At 29.9% G+C, this 10964-nt stretch overlaps 1 long non-coding RNA gene across 1 annotated transcript; it reads left to right on the top strand.

Annotated features, from left to right (window-relative positions):
* The first annotated feature begins 2187 nt into the window (after positions 1–2187).
* Positions 2188–8287, top strand: LOC137653365 (uncharacterized). Its single transcript, XR_011046460.1, has 3 exons — positions 2188–2328; positions 5302–5451; positions 8116–8287. It is a non-coding gene; the product is annotated as an uncharacterized lncRNA (long non-coding RNA).
* Positions 8288–10964: the final 2677 nt, after the last annotated feature.

Genomic DNA, 10964 nt, shown 5'->3' with positions numbered 1-10964 from the left:
AAACAGTTTAATTTTTAAGATATTAAAACTTCAAATGTTTATTCCTTGTTTGGTCACTAGAATACAAGGAAAGGAACGTGTCGAAATTCTTAAAATATTGAAACTTATTTTTATATTAATTCCTTGTTGGCAAACAAGAATAAAAGGAAATGTCTAAATTTTTAAAATATTGCAACTTGTTTACATTAATTCCTTATTTGTACACTAGAATACAAGGAAAGAAAGTGTCAATTTTTTAAATATAGATACTTTTGTATATTAATTCCTTGTTTGTAAACAAGAAAACAAGGAAAGGTGTCCATTTTTTAAATATTGCAACTTGTTTATATTAATTCTTTGTTTGTAAATAAGAATACGAGGTAAGTGTGGTATTTTAGGTATTCCAACTTCATTTTTATTCATTGTTTGTAAACAATAATACAAGAATTTAGTAAACAGTCTTTTGACTGTTCATCAGCTGTCACCTTGTCTTTATCTAGATAATCTTAAAAATAATAATTTTGACATTGTCTTTTTTATCTAGTTAATCCTAAAAATAATCATTATGTCACCTTGTCTTTTTTTTCTATATAATCGTAAAAATAGTCTATGTCACCTTTATATGTAGATAGTCTTAAAAATAATAATTATCTGTCTCCTTGTATTTTCTATCTGGATAATCTCTAGAATAATCAATATCTGTCAACTTGTCTTTTTTATCTAGATAATTGTAAAAATAATCAATATATCATCTAGTCCTTTTTATCTAGATAATCGTAAAAATAATCTGTGGAGAAACCAGTGTTATTACATATCAAATCATTTTAAGGTTAGATTTAAAATTATTGAAATGATATAACTTCAATAGACCTGAATTTCATTTTAAAGGGAATTTGAAAAACTCGGGGAAAACTTTGCTTATCTTTGGTATGTTACTTTCAGTTTTTTAGTGTATTGTTTAGCATTTATATGAAAATGCTGCTGCTCTATATTTGAGGAGCTGATTTATTGCGTAAAGCGTTTATAAAAGTTTCTTGAGTTTTGATATTTTACTTTTGTATATATTGTGTAGAAATTAAGTGGCAATATTTTTCAAATTCTGAAAGACCCAGCAATATTTTTTTCGTTACAGGGAAAGAGATATTCTCACAATATTTATAACATTGTCTCCTGAGGATAGTAAGCATAATTTTATGTTAAACATTTTACTTTGTTCACTTTGTTCTGAACAATCTGTAAGTTTGTTAATAAAACTCTAAGTTTTAACCAAAGAAAATATTCTTGTCCTTCTAGAGTTCCTTTTTTTTTTTTTTTTTTTCTAGTTAAACTCTTGTGATAACAAAATAGTTAAATTATTGTAGGAATGGCATATTTAGCAACGAAAGTGCTATTGTACATACTAAGCTATAAAATAGCGTGTGCATAAATTTTCATAATTTTCTTTTCTTAGTTCAGTTCTATATTTGACATGTGCTGTTATTTTTCCGAATCGCACTGTGCAAACCTTTGTCGTTAGGATGTTAAAGGTAATATGTCTGAATCTTGACTGGAATATTTTTATCTAAAAACCAAACTGTTTAGTATTTACTTAAACCTAAGATCTAGTGATGATATTAATCTCTAAATAATTCTTATTGCCTATATCTCCCGAAGACAGTTTATTAACCATAAACCTCAATGAACGATGTCTTGACTAAATTTCCATTTTGGAAGGACTTTATATCAGACTTGGAATTATTGTCAGTGGTACATAATAAATAGAAATTAACTGTTGTGTGTGTGTATATATATATATATATATATATGATATATATGATATATATATATATAGATATATATATATAGATATATATATAGATATATATATAGATATATATATAGATATATATATATAGATATATATATATAGATATATATATATATAGATATATATATATATAGATATATATAGATATATATATATAGATATATATATATATAGATATATATATATAGATATATATATATAGATATATATATATAGATATATATATATAGATATATATATATAGATATATATATATATATATATATATATATATATATATATAAAGAATTAGACATTATAATAAAGTCCTAAATGAAACGCCCTTGGGTACAAATTCATTTCTTAAAACCAAAAGTTTAAACAAAATTTGAAGATAAAAGTTTCCTCGCCTGTACCTTTGCTATCCTTGACTGGAACCGAAATTCGAAGGGTGTAAATCTTTGGTAAACTTTGGAGGAGCAACTCCAGTATTTGTTGGTGGTTGGGAAGGAGTTGTAGTTGACACTAGCTTTTCATTTTGGGAAGGCTACGATCTTTTAATCGTGAGTACAGTTATGATTTTATTTTTGACATTCGTTATAATTTAATGTGAATGTCTATTGGACTAGAACTTAAAATACGTTGTTAGTAATATTCTCGGTCTATTAATATGGTTTTACTGGATTTGGTTTCGTTTTTAGTAGTTTAATTTGTAATATATAATAAGCAGTGGAAAGTGCTATGCGTTTTTAAAATTGTCAAAGATTTATCGTTAGTATCGTTGCTTAAGTTTATATTGAAATTATTTTAAACATCATTAGCACTTTTATTATTCATAATCAGTTAGTATGCAGAATGGAAAGAGTCTTATTGTAGAAAATCTTAGCGATTAGTTAAATGTGTTACTGTGCTTCATATATCTTGAGACCATAGGTGGAATCAATGTAGCTTTCAAAGCACCGTCAAGCCGTAGGTGAAAATTCAGTCTTTACGCGTTTAGTGACGAGGGTATATTGTAATTTTATTTCCCTTGAATACTTTAAATTGTGATGGGGAAGATATATATCAAACTAAATATTTCTAGTCTGTCAAATCACATACAATAGGAAACCAAAATAGTTTACCTCCAGGTTTGTCAAATATTAACTTGATTTCTCTCCATAACATGAGAGGCAAATAAACTGCAGGCAGACGGTTACCAATTTTGTTATTGGGTGACAATCAATCGTAGATGACCTCATAGACGAGGAAAAAGCAAGTCGACCATCTTAAGTCCCCGTACCCGTTGTTGAGGCACTGGATAGGTTCCTAATTATTGTTAGACCCAACTCTGACTGCACTCTGCCTGCGGTGACTGGCCCATGCCATACGTTCGTACTGACTGCCTTGGACTGTTTGATCTGGTAACACAAGTTTCAAAGCGAAAGAATGACGGGCAAATCTGAGTGCCCGCCCAGCATTTGAGGAGGGGCCTTATAAGCGTGTGGAGGCGAAGATATATTGTAGTTTTTTCCCTTGAGAATAGATTTTATCCTGTGATTGGGGATATATGTATCAAAATCTAATTCTTTAAACCGACATAGTCATGTACAATAGCAAACCAAAATAAAGTTGCACTCCGGGTTGATCAAATATCAATTTGGTGATTTCGCTATTTAGATTACCTGAAGTATCTTTATAATCTGCTTGTCAACGTAAGGTTTAAGTGCTGTCGGTGCACATCACGTGGTGCACTGTAGGCAATTACTTTAAGGTCGTCTTTGCAGCGTTCCTTCGGCCTCTAGCTGCACTTACTTTATATACTTCTACCTTACCTAAGTTCTTGCTTCCATTTTTTCATATCGCTGTTCAACTCTTGTAAGTTGACTTGAACGTGCAAATGATGGCTTCCCCCATTTGAACGTAAGTGCAATTTGGCCTCACGGCCCTAACGCTGTGGTATATAGCCTGAACTAAAAAATTTAATCCAATAGGATGTTCGTAACAGTTTTCTTACGTATTGATAATAGCATATCTTGAATATTTCCTCAATGTTTGTTAGGTTTCATAAGAAAATTTGTGCTTAAATCGAATATTATTTTTTGGTGGGTTGGGGGGGAAGGCCTTTGGTTCTTTGGAAGTAAATGTTAAAAATGGTTTAGAATTTAAACTTGTACTATAAAGAGATTATAGGTGTGTAAATAAAGTTTCGTAGAAAGTTTCGTATTAGATCATTTTCTCTAGGAGCCATTAGAAATTGGAAGATTTTTTTGTTCATTATTATTACCAGCTAAGCTACTACCGTAGTTGGAAAACCAGGATGCTATGAACACAAGGGCTCCAACAGGGAAAACTAGCCTAGCAAGGAAAGGAGATAAGGATATAAACTAATGAAAAGTGATAACTAAAACAAAATATTGTAAGAACTGTAACATTATAATATATCTTTCATATATAAACTGAGACTGTCAGCCTGTTAAACATAAAAAATTTACTGCAAGCTTGAATGATTTTTAATTTTGATTGATATCACAAAAATTTGATTTTATAAATGCATTTAGTTTGTTAAAGGTTAATCCTAAATTTTAATAGGTATACTTTATTTTAATCTTAAAAGCCTTATGAGTTTGGTGTATTTTGAAAGGTTTCTCGATCAAATTTGTTAGAAAAGTTTGCTAAAGAACATTGTAATAATTACCCCAGGAATATTTTTTAAAAGCTCTGCAGTGTATGATTATTATTATTTGCTAAGCTACAACCCTAGTTGGAAAAGCAGCATGCTATAAGCCCAGAGGCTCTTAAGGTAAAAGAGAAAACTAAAACGTGATAATGCTTCGGAAAGGAAGATTCGGGTAGTCAATGTGGCTTGTCATCCATTTGGGAGAAAAAATCTTTTAGCTGATAATGCTTGTCGGCTATTTGGTGCATAAATGCTGAGTTTCAAAGCTGTATCGCAGAATTTTATTTAGGGTGGTCCAAAAGTAGGTTGACAGTATATGAAATAGGCTAATGTATCGGTTATATTAATTGTATTTTCTTCACAATAAAATTTAAGGGCTTTTGTTTACTTGTTCACAATAGAATTATAATAGGGTGGTCCAAAAGTAGATGGACAGTATATGAAATAGGCTTGTGTATCGGTTATTTTAAGTATATTTAGCTTCACAATAAAATTTAAGGGCTTTTATTTACTTGTTCACAATAGAATTATAATTGTCTATGCAATAATCTAGTAAATATATTTGTATATCTATGTAATCTCAAAATAAATTATCTATGTAATCTCAAAATAAATGTATATCTATGTAATCTCAAAACAAATGTAAGCATTTACTGCCAACCTACTTTTGGACCACCCTGTATAAAATTCGTCGACACAGCTTTGAAACTTTCAGCATCAACGCTGTAACTTTTATAATCAAAGCCAAAAATATCTATGCAGGTCAGAACAGACATTTCAAAAATGTGGAAGACAAAGTATTATATAAGTTTATTAAATAAGCTAAAGAGACAATATCTATAAAGTGTCAAAACTAAATCAAATAACCATTTTGCAGAAAATGAACCATTCTACCGCACGTCACGAGGAATTCCGCAGTTTCCTCTGGAGACTGAACAGGGAGGTTATCAAGACTTACATAGGAGCCTTCATGGTCATCTGCCTCTGCTTGCACGTGGTGGAATTGCTCGTCGAGAGGCGCCGGCTTGTAAGTGTCTGGCTTCGTAAACAACATTGTCGTGTGATCTGTTTACCAATAGTCTTTTCAAAGAGGGTAGCTTGTTTTTGTTTATCTTTAGCGATGGGATTGGTATGTCACGCTCTTTCTGGTTTTTTGAAGTTCGTGATTCATTGAACATTGTTTTTTGAAGTTTTTGGCGGTATGTGTGGTGGGTGGAATTTTGTGAAGCAAGGTCGGGGTAGGGGCTGGCTAACTTTCTTGATTTATCAATTGCTGTTCTAACGAAAACTAAGATCTTTGCATACAGCAGATGATTAAAAAAATGTACATAGTACATTGTGTTGGAAAGATGGAAAATAGCTATTTAAGTATAGGAAATTATGATAAAAACATTATATTTCATTAAAACAAATATATGATTTAAAGTCGCTAGAACAATGAAATTTTAATAGATCCCAAACTTCACCAAATAGCAGGCTACTGATTTTTTTTTTTTTTTCAAGGTAATGAATTTCTCATAGATTTCAGTCATTTTACTCTTTATCAGTAAAATACTATTTTAATGTCAATATTTAGTCAGTGTATTTGTATAGTTTTTATTTGGAAAGTCATTTCAACATAAATTTTTTACCCAAGGTCAAAACATCATTTTTCTAACCTACAGTAAAAAAAAAAATTACTTAACTATATTTAATAACCATTATACCTTTAGTTTCCTCTTTTGCTCGTTCGTTATTCTTGAAAAGTTGTAGGATAAGAACAATTCGGTCTATTAAATCTTTTATTCCTGATCTAGATATTAATCTCTGGCACCTCCGTTCAGTTAATTTTGATTAGTTTTATAAAATAATTCATAATTCTGACAAAATTTTGCATTCAGATCTTCCCAAAGTACCATCCTGTATGTAGTACTAGGCATGCAGTTAATTCTAACAGTTATGGCTCAATATTCAACAGTTCTATTCTATGAGTTTTATTACCTCCAAGAAAGTTGGAAGGAGATTGTTTTCGCCACTTAGTGTGTGTGTGTGTGTGTGTGTGTGTGTGTGTGAACAGCTTCATGGCCACAGTTTCTATCGTAGTGATGAAACTTGTAGGGATTAACTGTTGTGTAAAAATCTGGAAATGATCACGTTATGAAAGATAAAGGTCAAAGTTCAAGATCACTGTCAAGCAAAAGTCCAAAAATTTCCAATTAGCGTAATCGGCCATAAGTTTGGACATCGTTTTCTTAGTCTTCAGACTTGGTTCATATTAGAGTAGATAAAAATTCCCGCCAATTAATACCTATTAAGATCAAAGGTCAAGGTCGAGAAATGAGCTGCCGCGGCGTAGGTCTGCGCTCTACTGAGTGCCCCTCTAGTCTCTACTGTGACTGGATTGTGTAATGATCTTTTGGATCCGGTAGTTGAATCGGTGGAACTTCGAAAAGTTCAAACGTGCAGCTAATGTATTTGTTTGAACAGACTGATACTATAGTCTCCCTTCATATTTTATACATGACGATCCATTTTAAGGTTGATACTGTACTAAGAATATATTATATCAATTATGCATAACTTGGGTAGTTTATTTTCTTATTTCCTTTACACAGTGGGTTATTTTATCTGATGAAAGCCTTTATTGTATAGCATAGTTTTTTTTTTTTTTTTTTTTTTTTTTTTTTTTTTTTTTTTTTTTTTTTTTTTTTTTTTTTTTTTATACTGGGGTTGTAAGTAGGCTAGCAGTAGTGATGATGATGATATTAGCAGTGGTTCATTTATCGTAGCCCAAATATTGTGAATAAAAACTGAATAGGTTTTAATTATTATTCGCATAAATAGCATTGAATTTTTTGTCTACTAAATGGTTGCATGAATTAACTTTTATCATTATTCATTGTTCCTACCATGTTTCTTCTGTTGCTGTTAAACTTTCAAATTTTACTTTAAATTACCAGCATGGCCCAATTCTTTTTTCACCTCTGTTCTGAATTACCTCCTTGGTCCTAACACCCAAACATATGGTCCAAATCTCGAAAATTAGCTCTAACTCTATTTAAAAAAAAGAGCAAAATTATTAACTTTGATATATATTGGAAAGTTGTGGAGTAATTAAAAAAAGAGTACTTCTGTTGGCTATTATATTCTATAATTTTTCAAATTCGAATGGCAGGTGGTTTATCAGACAAGGTCTCTCGTTATTGAAAAAGGTTTTGTTATAAAGTATATATATGCAGTTTTTTTACATATGACTTTTTTAATGAAGTTCTTTTATACTTTCATTTTGTATGACTCAAAAATATGCTTCTTAAGGCCATGTAGTTAATGGGATTTTGTATAGTTAATTTACTATTTATAACAAATCAATTTCTTAGTCCGTGGTTGCTGTACTGTATGTGGGGAAAAGTCATAAAAAAAAACTTTGATTTGATCGGGAGGGTAATTATAAATTTTCTGAATACATAAGATTGTGTTGTTAGTCTGAAACTGTAGATTTTAATAAACTAATGTAATAAATTTGATAGATTAATCATACCTATGCAATATTTTATGAATTTTGAGTTATGTTTTGATATAATTAGGATTAGAAACTATGAGACTTCAGTTTAAAATGATTGAGTTTAAAATGATTGAGCGCTACTGAATTATCTTCAAAAAAAATATTTTATGTTATTTTTAAGAATTTTTTTTTATTCTTTTGAATTTTAAGAATATCTTGGACCATCGGCGCCGATGATGATACACCAATTAAGGAGTAATAGATATCTTAATCTAATGTGAAGCAGTTTATAGTCAACCGTGCTGGATATTTTAAAAATCTTATCTGTTTTAATTCTAGTGTTATGCTTATTATTCTAGTTTAAATATACTAGAAACTTTAATGGACTTTTTATATTTGGTTTGAGAATTTAAACTTTAATTTATTTTTAATGTACAAAAAGTAATGTACAAAAAGTATGTTAAAAAAATTATGTATTGTTTTAACTGGACTTAAAACCATGTTATGTAATTCAGTCGAATAAATATTTTCAAGAGTTTTAAAAAGTCTTCTGAATACTCCGCTAAGAATTATTCATACTGGAGCTTTATTTTTATGGCTGCTAGTATGGCCTATAACGTTTGTTGTTAGTGGTTGAGAGAGAGTGGAAGTATACATTATATGAATAAACATTGTCTTGGTGCCAAGAATTTAAATGTTGAGCAAATGGCTTACTTTCTAGACTTAAAACCTATTTTTTATATGACAGATGATACAGGAAATAATTTAAAAATTGTGGAAGCTCCTTATGTGTAGTTTGAAATCTTAATTTCATAATTTTATCTATAAACTACAGAATTTCCTGATAGGACAAAAGGCCTAATTTCTACAATCTTAGACAAAACCTAATACAAACTCCAGTTAAAAAAAAAAAAATAAATAAATAAATAAATAAATGAATAAAAAAAAATTTAATGGCAACATATTTTTTGTCGGCTTGACCTCTTAGGCAATTGGATATAAATCAAACTATAAATACTATTAGGTTAAATCAAAATCCTCTCAACCACTAGTTTACTCAAACTAGCAGTTCTGATGTACACGTACTATATATATAAGTAAATCATAACTTTGCCACTGTGCAACTCAATAATTAAGTTTTAATCAAAAAAAGATTGCAATAATCTTTATTTTTTTTCAAATAAATACTTTAAAAACCAGGATCGTGCAAAGCCTATAGGTTGAATCAGAATAGCTGTTCTTAAAGATGAAGCAGATATCGCTTTGTTACTGGAAGCATTTTTAGCTAATTTTGCATTGAAAAAAAAAAATTAGAATAACCTGAAAAACAAAATGTTCTGCAGATATAAAGGTTAAATTTCGAAACATCTTATAATGGTCGTAACCAAAATAAAATACTGTTTTATCCAAAGTGTCCCCTAAGACAGGAAATGAAAACAAAAGCCTAGATTTGTTTTAGCCTAAAGAAATTGGTTTTAATCTAAATTGTATAAATTGTATAAGGAATTATCTACCGTACAAGGAAAAAAAAAAGGTAAAATAATGAAACTATTGCTTTTGACAAAGCAAACACGAAAAAAAGTTTGTTTCAAACTTGCTTCAATAATATTAAAATAGATATATTTCAATATCTTTATTTACTTTTCGGCTATCTAACGTAAATGTTACTTATAATTTGATTAAATACATAAAGTAGATATTTTATTTCAAATTATATTTTTTTTATTTACTTCTCTACTACCTGCGTTAAATAGATATTAAGCTCAATACATAACGGTAGAACAGTTAGGTAGTGATATGAAAAAAAAAAAAAAAAAAAAAAAAAAAAAAACAGGTTAACAATTTTAACATTCAGTATACTGGCGTGTATAAACGGAAATTCGAGAAACAATCATTTATATACCGTTCTATCAAACTTAAAAAAAAAAAAAAAATTATAAAGAAATATCCATTAATCTCTCGGAAGATGAATTTTGAGAAAACCTTGAACGATCAAATATTTGACCTCATGATCCATTGTGGTCGTGGTTAGACTGGTATTTAGAATCTTGCTAAGTCAGCATTGAATTGATACATTGATTAATAGCATTGTTCGGGTAACTATTATCGTTCGTCTATCCATCCATCGCTCGCAGTATTGGTTAACAGAATATTTTCGACCATTTGAACGGTAGGCCAGTGCAACGATGAAGATACTACTGAACATTAATTTTCATGGCCAAAATTAGGACAGTTAATGAAACAAGACATAAGTATAGGTACGTTGCAAAATCCTAGAAGAATTTAAAAAGTCCAAACTGACCACAATAGGTTGCCAAGACTGATGATAGCAAGGTGTTATCTGATTTCAAGGTAGAATGGGATAAGAGTAAAGATTGGGGGTTTCATTATTAGTTTATTTATGGTTAATAAGCTTAATTACAATAATAAGAATAAGCTTAAAAGCTTTACACCTATCTAAATGGCGATAGTGTCCACAAAATTATTTTGCGGAGTTTGCAATTGGGAACTAGGAACCAGTGATTTCAGGTTACTACTACGTTATGGTTCAGGTTTAGGTATTTCCTTTATTTTCTTTAGTTTTCTCCTTTATTCTCGTTCTTTTCATTTTCCCTATTTTTTTCCACATTTCATAGATGTATATTTTTTCCTATTCCCTCTTCTTTAAATATGCTCCATTATCTCCATTCGTTACTGTGTTTTAGATGTCTGGGAGAGAACATAACCTCCCAAGAGTTAGTCCCTGGTTTTATGGTAGATAAGTAAATTAAAGCTGTAATCTTACTCGAAATTATGCAAGGTTAAGCTCTGGATTAGGTTATGGCTGTTAATTTATTCGAAGTTAGTCAAAGTTAAGCTCTCTCTTAGGTTTGGTAAAGTATGATAATTGTTTAGTATATAAAGTCAAATTAGGCAATAAGTCAGCCAAGGTAAGTTAAAGCGTGCTCTTTTTAGTTCCGCTAAATATAGGATTAGTGTAGTAAAGGTAGAAGAAATTGTTAGGTTAATCTTTAGGATTGGGTATGATAGATTAGGTAAGATTGAGCATACCAAGGTTG

The sequence above is a fragment of the Palaemon carinicauda genome, chromosome 14 (assembly GCF_036898095.1).
Source record: "Palaemon carinicauda isolate YSFRI2023 chromosome 14, ASM3689809v2, whole genome shotgun sequence".
NCBI classification, from domain to species: domain Eukaryota; kingdom Metazoa; phylum Arthropoda; class Malacostraca; order Decapoda; family Palaemonidae; genus Palaemon; species Palaemon carinicauda.
Note: the sequence above shows the minus strand (reverse complement) of the source record. Positions and strands in the feature narration are given on the sequence as shown.